The sequence below is a fragment of the Lactuca saligna genome, chromosome 3 (assembly GCF_052625555.1).
Source record: "Lactuca saligna cultivar CGN05327 chromosome 3, ASM5262555v1, whole genome shotgun sequence".
Taxonomy (NCBI): domain Eukaryota; kingdom Viridiplantae; phylum Streptophyta; class Magnoliopsida; order Asterales; family Asteraceae; genus Lactuca; species Lactuca saligna.
In genome coordinates this window covers 89621621-89641848 of record NC_136419.1, presented here as the reverse complement: position 1 = coordinate 89641848, position 20228 = coordinate 89621621, and the positions used below count along the sequence as shown (strand labels likewise).

At 36.8% G+C, this 20228-nt stretch overlaps 1 non-coding gene across 1 annotated transcript; it reads right to left on the bottom strand.

Annotated features, from left to right (window-relative positions):
- Nucleotides 1-413: 413 nt before the first annotated feature.
- LOC145038187 (small nucleolar RNA R71) lies at nucleotides 414-520 on the bottom strand. Its single transcript, XR_013679250.1, has one exon. It is a non-coding gene; the product is annotated as a small nucleolar RNA R71 (small nucleolar RNA).
- Between the last annotated feature and the right edge of the window lie 19708 nt (nucleotides 521-20228).

Sequence of the window (20228 nt, the reverse complement as noted above, 5' to 3'; positions counted from 1 at the left end):
AGCGAACCCGAGAACGAGCCAAGGAACAAGATGGAAAATATTGAAGAAATGTTCATGGGAGCTTACAGAAAGAAATTCGAGATGATGTTGGTCCACGCTTAGTACAACCTGCAATCCCTGCCACTGCCACATTCGAGCTGAAGGGACATATCCTTTCCGCACTAAAGGATATCCCGTTCTATGGAAAAGATCATGAGGATGCGTTCAAACACTTAGACGAAGTGAATGACATTGTTGATTACTTCAATGTCCCAAATGTTAACAGGGACACCATCTTGCTAAGGATGCTTCCTGTTACCTTTAAAGGAGCTGCAAAGGATTGGTTAAAAGCACTCCCACCAGGTACAGTAACTACTTGGGTTCAAATGCGTGAGCAGTTTCTAGACCAATTCTGTCCACCATCTAAGATTGCTAAACTTAAAAAGGCAATAGCCAATTTTGAGCAAAACCCAGGGTAATCACTTTACGAAGCTTGGAAACGTTACAAAGGGTTGTTCAGGAATTGTCCTCAACATGACCTTAACATTCAACAAGAGGTGTCAATATTTTATGATGGGGTAAATGTGATGACAAGATAACTCTTTGATTCTCAAGGACCACTTACAAAGAAAAATCCGGGCGAAGTCAAGGAATTAATTGAAGTATTCGCAAAACACTCTCGTGAATATCATAATCCAAGGAATGAAGGCATTAAAGGAGTTGGGGTGCACAACCTGAAGAGATGGCTGCAGTGATGGAAATGCTTAACACTATGGAGAGGAGATTGACACAAATGGACCAACCAATTCATGCAATTAGAGTTGATTACGAGAGAGGTAGTGGTCCACATTTGACAAAAGATTGCAACTTGGACGAATATGGAAACAAGAAAGCCCAAGTTTGCTATTCGAGTGTGGATAAGTATGATGAAGATTCGAGGAAACCAAAGAAAGAGTGGTTTCCCTATGATGAATACAAGAAGCAAAATCAAGAAAAATATAGACAAACTAGCAGAGGCTTCTACCAAAAAGAACAACCACAAATTGAGAAGAAACTCGATCTAGAGACCATGCTAGTTAAGTTTATGGAAGCTTCAGAAAAGAGACACGAGGTTGCTGATTCTGCTAATGATGAACAAAGAACTTTGATGAAGAATCATCACGCATTAATGATAGAACAACAAGCTTTGATAAAAAATCAACAAGCCTCCATCAATAATCTTGAAGTGCAACTTGGTCAACTTACCACTTTGGTTCATGAGAAGATGTCCCCGAAAAATCCTGAAAAGAAGACCCAATCTCACGTAACGGCCATAGATACTGAAGAAGAGGCCATCTCTGAGTTCCTAGAAGCATTAGAAGTAGAGCCACAACAGCCCAATCCAAATCCAAAGAAGCCAAGACTCAAAAATGAAGAAACTGCTGGAACACCGAGTTCACGGCGTGAGACTGCTATGCTCACGTTGTGGGCTCTGTCTGAATAGAAAAATTATGCCTATGTTTCAGTTTATCAACCACCTTTTCCATTTCCTTCCCGAGTTATCCTTAGTCCACTGGAAAGAGAGCATATAGAGTTTATTAAGCACGTGAAGGGTATCCCGACTAATACTCCCTTTGTCGAGTCGTTATCCAAAATTCCCGAATATAAAAATTTTTACAAGACTTGATAGACACTCGTTAGCAACTAAAGAAGAATTCTAAAATTATTTTAAGTGAGCAAAGTTCAAGGGATGAATTGGGAGATATACCTAAGAAGATGGGGGATCCTGGATGCCTCACTCTTCCATGTGAGTTTGGGAACAACACGAAGGTTTAAGCTTTAGCCGATTCTAGGGCTAGCATAAATTTGATGCCTTATTCATTTTATCAGAAGTTGGACATTCAGAAGTTGAAGGCTACAAGAATGACTATTCACATGGCGAACCGTTCAGTGACACAACCCAACGGCATTGTGGAAGATATTTTAGTAAAAATTGGGAAATTCATTTTTCCAATAGACTTTGTGGTATTGGATACGAAAGAAGATCCTGATGTATCGATTATTCTTGGTTGCTCGTTACTTAACACTGCTAAAGCCCTTATTGATATACGTGAGTCTAAGCTCACCTTGAGGGTTGGAAATGAAAAAGAAGTTTTTGGGATAGAAAATGGCTTTCAAGGGGATCATGCGCAGGAAGAGGTGTTCCACATTGATGAAGATAATGAACTTGAAGAATTAGAGAAGCTCATGGAAGAAGAGATCCAGACAATTCATCAAGTCAAAAGAACAAAACCAAGAGCATCTGTTCCATATTTAGTTGAAGTTATTGCCTACACGAGTCCAGTTTATGTGAGCAAGGAAGATGATGAGATGGCAAGTGATGAAGAGGAGGTCACTTCAAAAGTAACAACTCCAGTGGTAAAAGAAGAGAAGAATGCTATGAAGAGCAAGGAAGAAACTAAAGGGACCAAACGCAAGCTTGATGAAGAAGGGGTAAAGGCTAAAAAGGAGAATTCGAAGAAGGCGTACAAAAGACTATTTCAAGCTTACAAGAGGCATTTCAAGGAATAAAAGATTCCAACGGTGGATTCCTCAGAGGACTCAACGTAGCAGGCATGGAGTCTAGCTCACGACTCCAAGAAAAAGAAGTGATTCTCGGGAGGCAACCCGAGTTTGGTTTGCAATTTTTTTCTATCTTTTTAGTTTTTGCATTTTAGTCTTAGAAACATAAATCATATCATAAAATTCGCTTTATTCACTAAGTGCAGAGTCCCTAAAAATGAATTGGTGATAATTAAGAATTTAGTTAATAGACATACTTGTCTTAATAATAAAAAATTCTGAATAAGCCGGATAATATAAAAATGATGCATATCAGCCCATTTTCTATTGAACTAATTGGCCCAAGACTAATCCATTATTGATAAGGAATGCATGACCCAACATTAAGCCTAGCCAGGACTCACGACGCGAATCCTTACGAGTTCACAACGTGAGTTTTGAAAAACACGGGACCATAGATTTTGAGGATAAAAATCAGTTTGGCCCTCTTTTCTTTATTCCCACGAAGTGAAACACAATATATGCTCCCCCTTTGCTCCAATTTTGGCCGACAACATTCAATTGTCGTTTTTGCTTACCTCATACTACAATCTAAGGTAATGATTCTTAGATTTAAGTTTAATTTTACTTTAATAGTTGAACTTGGGGTTAGGGTTTGTTAGTTAGATGAAATGTTGAATTTACTTCTTAAAATTCCCATAATAGCCTTGGAATGTTTATGCTTTGTGCTTGGAAGTGGTATAAGAGTAAACCCCATTAATATTATGACCTGATTTTGCCCCTGATTATATTGATTTTCCTTGTTGATGTTGCGAATTCAAAACGTGAATCCTAAAGGGTTCACGACGTGAATACTGACACTGGATATTTTAAGTTCTGTTAATTTCTAAGTTTGTGGGTTGTTTCTTTTTGGTGTGTTTGTTGTTTGTTTTTGCAGAAATGGGTCCTAGAAGGGAGGAACCCCTTGGAGTTGCGGGTTTACACCTGTTTCATAATTTTCCCACGACAATGTCTCGCGACATCTTGTCTCGATGGAACAACAGATTAGGGTGGCTCTACAACCGCAAGATTACTGTTGCTCCTACAATTAATTGGACGCGGTTGAGGGAAGTCGGGCTCGTAGACCGGCTGTCCCCATTTTTGATGAAAATGTTTATTGGAAACGGGTATTCATTCACTTGTTGTGGATGGCGCAATGTGTTTCGGATCCAAGAGCGTGTATACAAGGAATTTTGTGTTGAGTTCTTCTCAACAGTAACATTCCAGGAGATTGTTCAAGATCCACATTAGCCGCAAGCTTTGGTGTTCCGGTTGGGGGTGAGTATCGGGAGTGCAGCCTCATTGAGTTTGCTTGGAGACATGGACTATATGATCGACAAGAGGCAATGACTCCCGAATTTGGTATGTTCTTGAGTGAGGCAGCTAGAGGATACACAGAGGGTGTCACTGGATATGTTTTCTGGCATAATATTGCGTTCGGAATGTTTAATTCCGGAGTGTCTCCCAAGAGCAGTATCCGGTCCCCTATCCATCGCTTACTCCACCGTTTCATCACATTCTCCATCAATCATAGGAGTCGTGGACATAAAGTAACAAAACAAAACTTGTTCTTCTTATGGTGTATCTTGCAGACCGAAGTGTGTTGCAACATTCCTTATTTTTTGGCACGTTTTCTGGCCAGGTCTGCAGCTAGTTCTCTCCCTGGGAGCCCCATTTGTGGAGGGTAATTTATTACGCATTTGGCCTGCTCGTATCATTTGGTTATTCCTGATATTACTTTTTCCATGACTTGTGTGGATGAGCATGATTTTGGGATGGGGTACTTGGAGACCATGCGGGTTGTCAGGAACTTTGGGTCGCATTGGGAAATAGTACCTTCCGATGATGAGGGTAATGGGGGTGATGACCAACCTGATACACAACCAGAACAACAACCACAGCCACATCCGAGATGCAGGAATGTGAGAGGAAGAGGAGAAAGGGGGCGACCAACGCATCCACCCGCATCTATGGTAGGATCCCAAATTGGGGACAATATGGTTGGGTATTTTGACCAGTTATCCTTGAGCGTCAACTGGATAGGGGTACTATGGAAAACATGGTTCAACATTTCCATGTGGAGCAGCCGCCTCACCTTGGGTATCATTACCCAATTTACCCGAGGTGGATAGGGTATCGGGAACATAGAGGCGACGGAGTGGGCACTAGCGGGGTGAACGAGGATGATGATGATGATTGATCATTTATTTTAGTTTTATTATTTTAGTTTTATCTTGTTTTTATTTTTATTTGTTTGGGATTGTAAAACTATTTAGATATCATGTGAGTTTTTCTCTTCTTGGTTGTTATTTTTTCAGAATTACTAGGAGCACATATAAATGATGTCGAGATACAAGTGCATATGTGTTTAGCTGGGAGTGTTTAAAGTAGATAGTCGAGACCCGTAATTTAATATAAGTGTGGGGTGAGTCAAGTGGGAAGGAAGTTGGAGAGAAGAATTGAAATTAGTAAGGCTAGAAGAGTCTTAATCCATTAAAACATGGGGATAAATATAAGAAGTGAGAAGAAAGGTTGGAGGAAATACATTTATGAGATTCCGATTTTCACGTCGTGACTCTTTTGGTGTTCACATCGTGAGTCAGTATATGGTGACTTTTTAGAACCCGCTTCAAATCAAATTCACTGCGTGAACATTTACATACTCACGTCGTGACTTTGTACTTTTCACAAAGAGGATCATATTTTTAAGTATTCCTTATGTGGTTCACCACCATTCTTTTTAGGAATATTATGAAGATAATAATGGATCATTTTCTCTACCATGCAATGTGGCGTTTGCTTTCCCACATTGTTCTGTTCCCTTATGCACATTTTTCTGCACCACATTTGTTGAAGATTGAAGACTCGATTCCATATTTTGCTAGTACATTACTTATCTCACGTATTCAAGATCCAAGTTTCTATTTCTCAAAGTCTGTATTCAAGATGCACATTCCATCCGCACTTTTGGAGATGATCACGCCACTATCCCAAGGGAGTCTGTTCCTTTTTCTCCCTTCTATTAAGTTTTATATTAATTTAAGCATACAATGAGGGTATTGTATGAAATAAGTGTGGGGTAGGGGTAAAAAAAAGTAAATTGCTATATAATATTGTAAATTTTGAAATTTTTAATAATTCAATTTAGTAATAATAATTTGAACTGTAGTTGTTAGTGTTATATGGGATGATCCGATAAGAGCTCAAATGTTTAGTTGAGCGAATACACGTTATAGTGCATTTGTGGCCTCCCTAATTTTAGTGAAATCATGGAACAAAAACATAACCTCGCTTAGTTTGAAGGATGCAATATGTCTAGCATCATGTACCAGAAATGTATCCAGGAAAATTATTATCTTTAACCAATAAAGGTTGAAGTTGAGCGCCCCTACTTAAGCATGTCGGGTTTTGAGTGAAAAAAAAGTGATTTACATGTTAAAAAAAAAGAGAGAGAGTTACAAGAAAATTTTTGAAGAATTTCTGGAGCATCAAAGTCAAAGTATGAAGATCAAAGATAAAGAAATGCTGACGAAATTCAAAAGTTGAAGATACCCAAAAACCAATGATCAAATATCAAAGAAGTGAAGAATTCCAAAAGAGCTCCATAATGGTATCATAAATTGTAATTGTGTATATTATGTATGCTTGGGTTGCTCAACCAAAAATACCTTGAGGTTTGGAGGTTTTCTACGGATGGATTCGGAGGGATGCATAAAATGAGCGTTGTTCAGAAGAAGTGGGCGAGTGTTTATGAGGATTGTAAGTATTTAAAGTATGGGGGTACTTTAGGAAAAATTTAGACACAAATGCATGCGTTGAGGTCTTGGCATAATGGCTGAGCTGGAATTGGATTGTTCTATGAAATGCTAGTGATGAAAGTTGGAGTTTAAATAAGTAGATTTGCTTAAGGGCAAGCAAAGCCTAAGTGTGGGGTATTTTGATATTGCCATATTTATACATATTTTTAGGTAATATTTAAGTATATGTTTATATATTTATTTTGGTCATTTGCATAGAATAATGATACTTATAAAGTTAAATTATATTTTGTAGCCAATAAGAAGGCATTTTGAAGAAAGGGACTAAAAGCGTTAAAGGATGGAACTTTGGAGGTTGAAGGCTTGAAAGACAAGAAAAATACCCAAAAAGATGTACTCATGACGTGAACAGTTGATGGTTCATGACGTGAGTATATAAAGATAGAGGATAAGCATTCGGGGAGAGGAATCCTTGGCGATTACGATAACTTCGAGTTCATGACATGAGGTTTGAATTCTCACGACGTGAATAGTGATGTTCCAGAATATATATATCCTTCTCCATTACGATTAGGAAGACTTTTGGTTGGCTGAGGAGGATACCTGGAGACGAAATTCAGAGGAAAAGAAGCCCTGGAAGTTGGTTTTAATACCAAGGAAAGAGGAGTTCATAATTTGTCTTTTTAGAGTGGTACATTTAAACATGTTTTGAATATAGTATTTGTTTGTTTAGCTGTTAATATGTCCAGCTAAATCTAGCTGCTTCTGTTAGCTAGATGAAGTTGGAACTCATGGTTTAATGCATTAGACTGGATTCTACTTGTTGGTGATATGCTTGTGTTGATTGATTTTACCTAGCATGCTTTAATTAATCATTTGATTGCCTTGAATTCTTGTTTTGTGTAGTTAGTGAACACAAATCTGCATGAACTTAAATACCTAATAATATAGTGAACACTAGTTTATTGGAGCTAAGATCAAACCAATCTTAGATTAGTAATTGAATTATTAAATCAAGTTATGTTAGAGAACTCATATTATAACTGTTATTGTGTTTTGATTAATCAATCTTTCATAGCTCCAATCTTATTTAATAATTGATTATGTGTTAGCTATTGTATGACCATAAATAGATTTACATGAATTGATTAATAATTAGTAGATTTAGAACTAAATTGCTAATACTTCCTTAACTGGTCACCAACAGTAATATTCACAGCTAATGTGTAACCATTGAGTGAAAGCGGATTCGAACTAACAGAAGTGTTTGTTTATTATTTGAGTTTTTGTTAAAGAATTAAGTTCATCTAAACTTGCAAAATTAGATAAAAACCCCTTTTAGCTTATTAATAGTTAGATTAGTTTTATAGTGAATAGATTACTTAATAACACCGTTCCCTGTGATCGACACCCGACTTACCTAAGCTATACAGTAATCTGACTAGGTAGACTTCCTACAAGTGCATAGATAGTCTAAGTTTTTTAGGTTATAAATATTAAAATTAGTGGGTACTTCCATGCACATCATGCACCTCTTACTCCGCTTCTAAAACCTAACAATGGAATCCATCCTATTTCCGTGAGCACTATATGGAGGCGTTTGGTCTCGAAGGTTGCTATGAAAGGAGTTGGTAAAGAAATGGCGCAATACCTTAACGACTTTTAATTTGGAGTAGGTGTGTCGGGTGGTGCTGAAGTTGTACTTCATAGTGTTAATCGGGTGTTGAGTGCATGACATGATGACGGATTTCTTGCAATGCTTAGTGTAGATTTCTCAAATGCCTTCAATTTAGTGGGTAGATCTACCTTACTTCACGAGGTCAGGATGAGGTGCCCTTCCATTTCCTTATGGGTCGAATTCTTATATGGCCATGCAGCAAGGTTGTATTTGGGAGATAAGCATATTTGGTCCCCTACTAGGGTCTAGCAAGGTGACCCTTTGGGACCACTTCTTTTTGCTCTTGTACTGCAACCACTTATACATCAAATTAGAGATAATTATAAGCTTCTTCCTCATGCTTGGTACCTTGATGAAGGGACAGTCATTGGAGATTCAGAGGAGGTAACTAGAGTATTGGACATCATTAGGGTGGCAGGCCCAGGATTGGGGCTTGAGCTGAATATCAAGAAAACTAAGCTATTTTGGCCTTCATGCGATGGTAGGAAGCTTCTTTCAGGTTTATTCCCTGCATACATTGGCCGACCGTCAGTGGGGGTGAAGCTTCTTGGGGGAGCTGTTAGTAGAGACGTGAGTTTTATTAGCGGGTTACCCATGAAGAGGGCTGCCAAGGCTGTTGATTTGACCACCCAAAGTGAGCTTCTTTTGCTTCGATCTTGCATGGGCATCGCCAAAGCTTTCTTTGGTCTGAGAACGTACCACCCCGTTCACATGGAAGAGGCTGCTCTATGTTTTGATAAAGGGTTACGTGATTCGATTGAATACATTGTGATTTGTGGGGGTCCGTTCTTTGGGGACCTTTAATGGCGACTGGCTTCGTTACTAATTAAATTTGGTGGTTTGGGGCTATACTCAGCAGTATAGGCTTCCTCATATGCTTTTGTTTCCTCACAGGCTCAATCGTAGGTGTTACAAGACCACATCTTACGAAATAGCGGCATATGTGGTATGGATTCAGATTATGTTTGTGCTTTGTCCTGTCTTCATGATACGATTCCGGGCTTTGACTTTAGCGGTTTCACTAATAAGGACACCGCCCCTCCAAAACCCTAACATTCATTGGTGAGTGCCCTTTTTAGTAAAATTGTCCAAGACATGGAAGTTTACTTCGACATGACGATTAGGCAGAAAGTTATTTTTGAGTGTCTAAGGGCCCCACATGCTCAGGATTTTTCTTATGACTATTCCTATTGACGGTCTTGGCCAGCATATGTCGCCAGTGGAGTATCGTGCCATCCTCAAGTATCGCCTTATGATCCCTTTATTTCCAGCTGACGAGACTTGCCCTGTTGGTCGTAAAGCGTGTTTGGACTCGTTTAGGAGCATGCAATTCATTGTAAAGAGCTCCCGGGTTTCAAGTACCGATACGATATGGTTAGGGATGTTATGTTTGACATATTTGTTGGATAAGGTGTCTAAGTCCATAACTTATTTGGTATATACTTGACCCGACCCGGCATGGTCCATTTGGGTTGCATTTCATCCAAACTATTTATGGATAATTTTATGAGAGTTATACACATATTATTATTAATATATTATAAGTTATAATATATTAATGTGAAGTCATGTTATTTAATTAGTCTTAGTCTTAAATTAATTATGAATTAATTTAGAGATGAAAAGGAAGGCTAATTAGATTGTGGGCTATTGATTTTATATGGTGTGGGCTAACACCCATTTGTTAATGGGCTAGGCTTGTATGGAAGTCCATGGAGCTTTTAACCCATGGATCCTTGGAAAAGGAAAGCTCATGGGTTATTAGGGTTTCACCCTAATCATGTACACTATATAAGCATGCTTATGTTGCATGAAATAGCCACTAGTGTGTGTGTTTGTGTGTGGCCGAAATTAGTGTGTGTATACACTCTCTCAAAGTTTCCCAAGAGTTTGTGGTGATTTGTGATTCCATTTGAGGCATTCACACTATTGGTGCTTGGCCCTCAAACTCCTTAAGAATCAAACTCATCAAAAAGGTATGTAATCTCATCTAATTCTTTTATGTTTAAAAGTACCCCATGCCATGTTAGATAGGTTATGAACCTTGGAAAATTATTATTTTGCATGTATTTAGACAAACATAGATCCAAGGTTTATTAGGGTTGCATGCACACTTAGGAAGTGTTAGATTGCTCAAAACCCAACAATATTTAGACGCGCTAGGGTTTCTGCCAAGAAAGAGGCACCTGTGAACTTTTTGACCGACCCATTGAAAGGAATCTCAACACTTAGACCAACTGATGTTTTAGTTTTTGGATGGGATGGAGGAAAACATGCATGCATGGATCTAACAGGGGTCTCCCTTCTTGTGGGCTTGGGGAGTGGAGTTTTCATAGTGGGGCAAGCTGCTTTAGAAGTTGCATCAAGCAAAGTGGCAATACATGAGAAAGCGTGCATGGAAAATCAACACACGTTTATACCCTTTGCATTTGTTACTTTCAGTTTCCTTGCGCCAGAAGCTGTGGATCTACTCAATAGAGTCCAACGGGTCATGCATTGTAATGTTATGACTCCAAGATCTATAGATGTTGTTTATAAAAGAATTAGTTTTGCCATCCAAAAAGGGGTTGCGGCACAGGTTGTTGCTCGTTTACCCGCTACGTCTATGTAATTTTCAAGTAAAAACATTACAATGGAAATTCCCTTTTTATTTAATATTTATGTTATTTGTTTAGTTAGCTTATTTTGCATTTGGTCTTCTATTGTAACTAGTTCATTGTATTTGTATTGAGCCCTCCATGTTGTATTTGGTGTATATAATAATATATTAAGGTTATTAGTCGATTCATGGGAAAATACGATCTGCAACATGGTATTGGACTCTTCTTAAACTAGTTGATCATTCATTTGTACTTCACCATCGTTGCAACTTTCTCCCTTTTGATTCATCTCTTGCTCGTCGCTTCTCTACTACTTTCAGTGCTCTCCCGCTTTGTGCCTCATAATGTCGGGTTCAAGCAGTTCTAAACCTAATTACACTAATAAAATACATGGCATCACCTACATAAAATCATATGTTCGTCTTCTTTTTGACATGGATAGACAGAATTATGATTCTTGGAAAGAGACTTTTAAAACCCATTGTATTGGTTATAAAATCTTTAAGCACCTTAAGGGAACTCCCAAAAACATTACTAATCCGGAAGAATGGGAGACAATGGATTAATATCGTAAAACAATGGACATACGACACTCTTACTCAAGCGGTTTTACAATCCATTCTCAAAATTGATGCTACTGTTGCCGATGTATGGAAAGCAATTGAAGGTCTTTTTCATGAGAACAAGGAAGCCAAATCCCTTGAACTGGATGATGAATTGTGCACAATCACTATTGGTGATTCCACTATTACTCTTTATGGAGTATTGTACTTGTATCAACTCTAAACCAATCTTCTTGCCAACAATGAAGCCCCCGTACCCGAATGAAATCTTGTTTTTTATGTCATAAATGGTCTATTGCATAACTAAAATCACCCACCTGCTTTTGTTTTGTGGCCTGTGATGGTGATACCTCCACAACAACAATAGCGTGGGTTGTTACCCTCACACTCAGCTCATCCCTTCTCCTGGCCCACTTCGGTGCCTAGCCCACAGAGCCCAATTCAGCAACCTTGGCTCAACGCGGGAACAATCCATCAACAAGCTTTTCTCAATGTTGATGGATAGCTTAACAACTTGAAATGGTTTCAATACCCGCCCCCTTTTGATCAATCAATCGCGCTCCCTCAAGCTTTTAGCACCATGAGCCTTCAAGACCCGGGCAATGCGGATTGGTACATGAACACCGGGGTAACCTCACATCTTCATGCTGATTCGTGTATACTCAATTCTCCTAGTAATATTTGCAATAATTCTAATTTATCCATTTTAGTCGGTGATGGATCTCGCATTTTTGTTACTAAAATTGTCCATGACATCCTTGGTTCTAATCCTTATCACACATTACACCTCAATTACATTCTTATTATTCTTCAAATTATTAAAAATCTCATTTTCGTTCATAAACTCACTCGTGACAATAACTGTTATGTTGAATTTGACTAATTTGGTTTTTCTGTAAAGAATTTCATGACTAAACAACCCCTAATTCGATGTGATAGCCTGAGAGATTTGTATCCATTTACGAAGTTCAACATTTAGTCCCTTCTCTTCATCAACTCTTCTTTGTGGAACCAAAGACTTGGTCATCGCACTCAATCTATATTCAAGCATTTAATCTCTAGTAATTCTATTTCATGTACTAAAAAGGAGTTTCATTTACTTTGTCATGCATGTCAACTTGGCAAACATGCTCGATTATCTCTTTGTTTGTATAAAACTGATGCCTTGTTTCCTTTTCAAGTTATACATTCAGATGTGTTACTTCTCCTTAACAAATTCATACTGGTATTAAATACTATGTGTTTTTCCTTGATCAATTTACGTACTTTGTTTGGGTGTATCATCTTAGAAGTAAATCAGATGTGTTCTCTAAATTTCTTCAATTTCGTTCCTTTATCAAAAACCAATTTCAGACTGATATTCAAAATTTCCAATGTGATAATGGCAAAGAATATGACAACTTTAATTTTTGCCAACTTTCTGACACTCATGACATTCATATGCGCTTCTCATGTCCATATACCTCCCAACAAAATGGTAAATCTGAACGCATGTTTTCTACGCTAAACAACATGATGTGTAATCGTCTATTCCAAGCCCATCTTCCACCTACATATTGGGTGGAATCGCTTCATATGGCCACCCACCTATTAAATATTTTTTCATCAATTGCTTTTAAATATGACACTCCATTTCACAAACGGCCATCTTACACCCAACTTTGAGTGTTCGGATGTCTTTGTTACCCCCATCTCAACAATATCAACAAACTCTAACATCAATATGTTCCTTGTATTTTCCTTAGCTATCCCTCCAAGTCTTAATCTCCACACCAAACATATCATCATATCCCGACATGTCACTTTCAATGAAATTGTCTTCTTATTTGGTTCAATGACCCCCAACCTTGCTCCCAACTATGACTTCCTTGACTTTGATGAATCATGTAATTGTTGGGTTTTGGTCATAAGACATCCTATGTGCTCATACAAACCCTAATGCTTGGATCTAGGTTTCTCTATTGTACATGCTTTGAATCCAAGACTATAAACCCTAATTCTAGCATACATATAATCATATTAACATGAGAATAAGTTTATAGTGTTACCTTGATTGTTATGTAGCAATAACAATCCCAAATCTCCTTGTATTGACTTTGGAAGGCTTAGAGTCACAAGTGTCACTCCTCTAATGGCTCACAAACACCATAAGCAAGTGGAGAAGGTATAAGGAGAGAAGTGAGAGGTTAGAATTCGTATCTAGGACCTCTTGGGAAGGGATACACGAATTCATGGCCCTAGGGGTGTTTATATAGGTGTAGAGATAGGGTTTCAGTCATTATCCTTATCTAGTTGATTATCCATTAAGCAACCAATAAGATAATCCTTGAATCCTTATCATACTCGAATTCTAAGGGATTTACACCTCAAATTCGTTCACCATATATATAAGATAATCCTTACCTTATTTTGTAACTATCACATAATTACAATTCAGCCCCTCTAGTTTAATTAATTACATTTGATCACAAAACTAATTCTTAATTAATTATTGACCAATATTAATTAAACAAATATGATTTCTCCTTTAATATATTATTCTTATAACATATTAATAAATCATATTATCCTCTCTCTCTTTATTCATTTCTCCAATCAAGTTGCTTTGGTGAAGGCAACCCAAAAGGACCATGCACCATCGGGTCAAGTACATACCAAAATAGTTATGGACTTAGACACTAATCCAACAGTCTCCCACTTGGATAAGTCTAACAACTATTCTGCATATGACTTCAGATCCTGATCTGCAATCGTAGCTTTCCAAAGCTGCTGTCAACTCTGATCATATCAGATACGCGTGTCCTTAGATAAGGGATCATATATTCCTCCATTCTAGATATCGTATGAGATATGATTTCAAATCATTCTCTTTGTACTCTATCTCGATTTCCGATTTATGACGACAGACTAATTGAACAAATCAAATTAGCCCTAGCCCGGCCGAGCATTTACGTATGTCATCACTAAACCATCGAGGGGCCCAAAGATATCGCTTTTATCCTACTTTGGATAAAAGGAACGGATAAACTTTGATACAATGCTTGCTTGCACTCACTCACCGAATTACACACAACAATATGTTTTATAACACCAAGTTACTGGTGCGTTTACATATTATCAATGTGCAACCGATTCGCAAGATACAACTCACACATCTCGGTTTCAAGAATATAAGATGTTATCATCTCACCAATCACTCGTAATACAATTCATGGAGTGATCCAAGTGAGCGTGGGTTTAATCCAATGCTCAAATCATATTCATAAGCACTCATGAACGTTGCAGCAAACATTTGCTTATGTCTAATACTCTTCTAGACAATCCACACACCAATTCACGACAGTCTTCATTCATATATACTTCCAACATATGAACGACTGTGGCCCGTTTGAATAATTCGATTATTCTTAATAAACTCAATTATTCTGGAAGTCAAAACATGCAAGGTGAAACACAAGAATAATACTAATCCCATATGGCCTCAAACCTTTGAGTATAAACAAACACGTTTTATTTATCACCATATCGATTACTCATTATTTGTGGTTTCGGGTAATCAACTTCGCATTTGAATTCCAACACTTGTCCCATGCTCCTAGCATGCACACAATGTTTACCTATGGTTCTTACTTTTGCGAAATAGACAAATTGAACACATTTCCAATCATTCTCATTTTACAACACCAAATCCATTTTCTTAAGTGTAAGAATGTCAAATTCTTGTTACTTATAGAATACACTAGATTCTAACACTTTATGCAACGATCCTTTTGTAATGTCACTGCACCAAGGTCTCAAAGACTATTGCCAATGATATTACAAATTCCTCTATCGGAGATTGTTACAAGACAATTCCTTAGATATGATGTTTCTCACTCAAAGTACATTCCTTTGAACATCCTTTCGCATAAAGTTTCTAATCTAGACATAGATTTTACTTCCCAACATGGACACACTTCCATATTTTCTATATGACAACTCATTCTTAATAGAATCTTATCTATTTGTAATGATGTCGATATTGTCCATCCAATATGGAAACACTTCCATAATTTCCAATACTATACTTCCAACTACTCGCAAGCGACCAATCCTCGTCGAACTTTGGATTGTCCTTTGATAGTTGTTTAATTATTTTAGTCAAAACCAATTCTAGTCCCTTTTCCCTCTAAATGCACTATACATTTGGAAAATTTTAGAATGGTCAAACATTAAAGCATTCGCAATCGATCCTATACCCGAAGCGTATGGGACACGACGCATAATGTTTTATTTGCTATGTTCTCAAAACTCGAATTGCGAAGAGGAATGCCGTAGTCACAATCGAAATTTTAAGAACACACTATGTACCTTTGACTAAATTTATTAACATTCCACAACTTAATCCTTTAGATTTGAAATGAAGCATAATATTCTCTCCCTTAATTATAGCAAAACAACCTTTCAACTCTTATTTGGCAATTAGTCTTAATTGTTAAGACACACATATGAACTATCTAAGGCAAAAGTGTATAAGTTCAAGAAGTCTTGATAAAAGATTATCAAAGCACTAAGTATTAGAAACATGAACTTAAGAAATTCAATAAGTATTGTTTTTCTAGAAGTTAAGATGTTTATGAATACATGTCGAAGCTAGTGGGAGCATAAGTGTTATGTTTTATAATAATCATCATGATAGTGGGAGCATAAATGTTATGATTGTATGATTATTAAGGCAAGTATTGCATAGTTGGCAATATTAATTATAGAAAACAAGAGTCATACTTTGCAAAGTTGTAAGAGTTGAAAGGTTGTTTTGCTATAATTAAGGGAGAGAATATTTATTAACATTCCACAACCTAATCCTTTAGATTTGAAATGAAGCATAATATTCTCTCCCTTAATTATAGCAAAACAACCTTTCAACTCTTACAACTTTGCAAAGTATGACTCTTGTTTTCTATAATTAATATTGCCAACTATGCAATACTTGCCTTAATAATCATACAATCATAACATTTATGCTCCCACTATCATGATGATTATTATAAAACATAACACTTATGCTCCCACTAGCTTCGACATGTATTCATAAACATCTTAACTTCTAGAAAAACAATACTTATTGAATTTCTTAAGTTCATGTTTCTAATACTTAGTGCTTTGATAATCTTTTATCAAGACTTCTTGAACTTATACACTTTTGCCTTAGATAGTTCATATGTGTGTCTTAACAATTAAGACTAATTGTCAAACCTCACAATTCAAATTATGGAAAGGGATGCCGTAACCATGATCGAATTTGAGAATGCCATTTTACAATCACTATCTTTTAAAATCTTTCTTAGTGAAAGCATTTTCTCACAATCATTTTCATGAAGGAGGAAATCTTATGACACTTAGATTTAAACGGTGTATGTGTTCCTATCCATGCGAATTTGTTAAAACCAAAGTTTACGACAAATTCAAACTCATATGGATCGAACTTTCTTAATCTTGATTTCTTGCCTTATGGTAGCACAGCTGCCCACCACGTCTTCCAAGTAGTTAAGCATCTTACCTTTTTCCTATCAATGTACCTTTCATTGATCAAGGTCCTTGCCTTTTACGCATTCAAATGAGAACTCATAGGACTCACATGCATAATTAACTCGATTGGATTGGCACATAAACAAAATAATGTCTTTACGATAGGTTGTAAACCTCAACTCGTGTGCTAGTGATGATCGATAAGGTTTATTTGATTTGTTCGTGAAACTTTTCGAGACCATTAAGACTCCCACTGACTCCTTGACATATAAGATTCTTTTGTCAATAAACATTTCTTGACAAACAAATTTTCAAGAGTTAGTGTAGCTTGTATCAAAACACTTCATAAATTGGTCATAGTTGGTCTTTGTCTTATCCAAGACATCACAACTTTCCACATTTGATGAATGTTATAAACCTTTAATACTTTTTACTCATTGTCACAATCTTAACTTTAAGACTTGTTATTGGAACAAAGTATGATTGTCTTCTTGATTTGACCATTTCATCAATCTTTGATTCCTCTTCTTGGACATACAATTGTACCAAGACTCACTTAGAGGATCAATTGAGATATGGTTCTTAATCATTAAGACCTATCATAAAGCATAAAAGCCACTCTCCCTTCTTCTTAGAATGGAGAAACTCTTATCTTTCTGCCTACATGATTCTTCTTATTCGTTCTACTATTGATCTAAACCCTTTAATCAATTTAGAATTACACTTAATCTTGTAAGTATAATCATATTTACTAAGCCTTTTAGTAAATCATGACGAATATCTTTGTTATTCTTATGGTGAACTTGATCAACACACAACTTTGTGTACTCGATCTCCTAGTCCTTCACTTGACACATTGTCAATGAATTTGTCTAATTTCCAAATATGGAATTTCTCATTCATCATGCAACCAAGTTGCGTGATTCCAAATTTCTGTCCAATTGAAACTTGGGCGATGAGAAACTCTCCCTATTTGGTAAATTCTTGACTTTCCATAACATAATAAGAAACAAATCCATTATTGCTAATAATTTTAACATCATTTCTTCATACATGCCATTGTAAGGATAAATAAATAAAATTTAAAATCAAAATTTATTTTATTGCGGAAAAATTTGTCCTTCACAATGCAACTCTTTGAAAAACTTATGCGAATACATCTTTCTTAGCAATCTAATTCTAACTCTAAGTAGTAGCTCAAGAATCTAATCTTCGAGAAACGCAATCGAAATCCATTCCTTCATGGTTAGATTCTGCTCACTTCTTCCCTTAAGCTTCTTTTCTTTTCTTTGATCCTTCTAAACATCAATTGTAATCTTATCACATTATGTATTCAGAACCTAGAATGAAGCTTAAAAGAGTTAGTTAATGGATTTTACCTAAATTAGAGCCATACGTTTTGACTCTCCCATCTCTTAGATCTCTTAGGTAAATAGGGCAGCTTCGTCTCCAATGCCCCTTCTCTTGGCAATAAAAGCAAATTGACTCCTTTTGGAACAACACATGGAACTACTTCAGACATCGCCTTTCTCTTATGATCAAACTTTTCGATCATTGCATGTCTTTCATTGCCATTGTCTATATCCACAGAGGTGTCGAAGGCAGATTCACCAATCAACTTTGCTTTTCTATTGCGCCAAACCATTGCTGATTCAGCAGCAATAAGCATATAGGTGAGATCTATAAGGGTCACGCCGCGGTTCATCATATAGTACTCTCTTACGAACTCACTATATGAGTTAGGAAGTGATTGAAGAACCCAATCAACAGCCATCTCTTCACCGACAATGGATCCTATCATTCTTAGTCTATCAATGTGCGACTTCATCCCTAGGACGTGTGCACACACCGACTTTCCTTCTTTATGTTTACTTGCCAAAAGGGCTTGAGTGATATTGAACTTTTCAATTTTACAATCTTGTGGGTTAGGGAGAATAATTGGAGGAGGAGGAGGAAGTGAAGCATGATTTCTTGTTCCTCGATCGAATCGTGGAATATCATCTTCATGTGGAATGCTTGTTCCACGGGATTTGAGAAGACCATAGTTGTCGAACTTTGACATCGGGAGAAAAATGAATTCAAGTTAGTTGATTGATTGAGTCCTTGGTAAATCACCCAAATGAAATTCCAAGGCTAGGACCCAACACAATATCCTACAACTCGGGAGAGGGATGCCGTAACCCAAATGCAGAACATTTGAAGGTAAGTGAATGACGATTCACTAATTTCCACCATGAAAAACGAAAAAGAAATTTAAGTTTTAAATCTATGAAAACTCCTAGATCCTTTGAGATTCATTGAACATTTCAATGGCATGTTTAAATCTCGATATGCCCCTCTTGTTTGTGACTGGGATGCCGAGGATCACAAAGCGGGTGTGAATAACCATGCAAACTACATGGTGCCCTCACATGTTACAATCACCTATTCGATGTGCCGGTAAACCACACACGCTCCACCGAACTATGACAAACATTGAGTCACCTTCGCTACCTTTGCTTAGAACCATTTAGTGTGCCGGTAAACCACACACGCTCCACTAACGTCTTCGCAAGGGCACAAAGTGTAATTTCATGGAATTGCATCAATTCACTTTTGCTTAAGTAACTAAGATTGGGAATTTGCGAAACATTTAGTTACTCTGTATTTCATTATACTTATAATGGAAGGTTTCGTCCTATCCTACCCGTTCGGCTAACGACCCTCCACTAGTCAAGAGTGCGGTGGGTAAGAGTGGATACCCATTCAATCGCCATTTTATAGGCAATTTCCTTAAACACCCCCTATAGACCAGCTTCGTGAATGAGGCCTACTAACGGTAAGACTGACTTTTACTCATACATATATAATGTTAGACTTTTAATGTTATATATAGTATAAGGTGTATTTTATACTTTTAAAATACTATATGGTTAACTTTAACAATTACACTTTTAATTCAATTAAAGGTTAACCTAAACTTTTATGGATTTATTAAACCTCTTTTAATTATACTCCTTAACTAATTAATAAAACCATAAGGGTGTGATTTGAACTTTTCAAAACATTACTAGAGTTTTAGAATTTAACATTTCTAATTAAACCTTTAATCAACTTTTAAATTCCAAAACTTGAGGGCAAGTTTTGAAACATTTCAAAACATTAGGGTTTTAACTATTTAAATTTCAAAACAACAAAACTTTTGGGGTTCAAATTTAAACTATAAAACCTAAAGGGATAAATTGAAACTATTTCACAAGATAATTCAAATCTAAATTACAAATAATCAAACTTTATCTAATAAAACAAGTGATTATCTAAATTTTGACAATTATCTTCTATTTTGGTAAGGATAATCACATAATAATGAAAAAATTCGGATTTTATCACAAAAGCAAGTTTATGGTAATTATCCAAAACCAAAACAGGAAGAAAATCGCGAATCTGAGCTGTCAGACCCTTTGACTCGTCGAGTCTGGACCTGGACTCGTCGAGTACAGCTGACTCGGCGAGTTCACCAAGTGACTCGGCGAGTCAAACATTCAGAAACTCAAAAAATCGATTTCCAGTGCTTATTTCGATC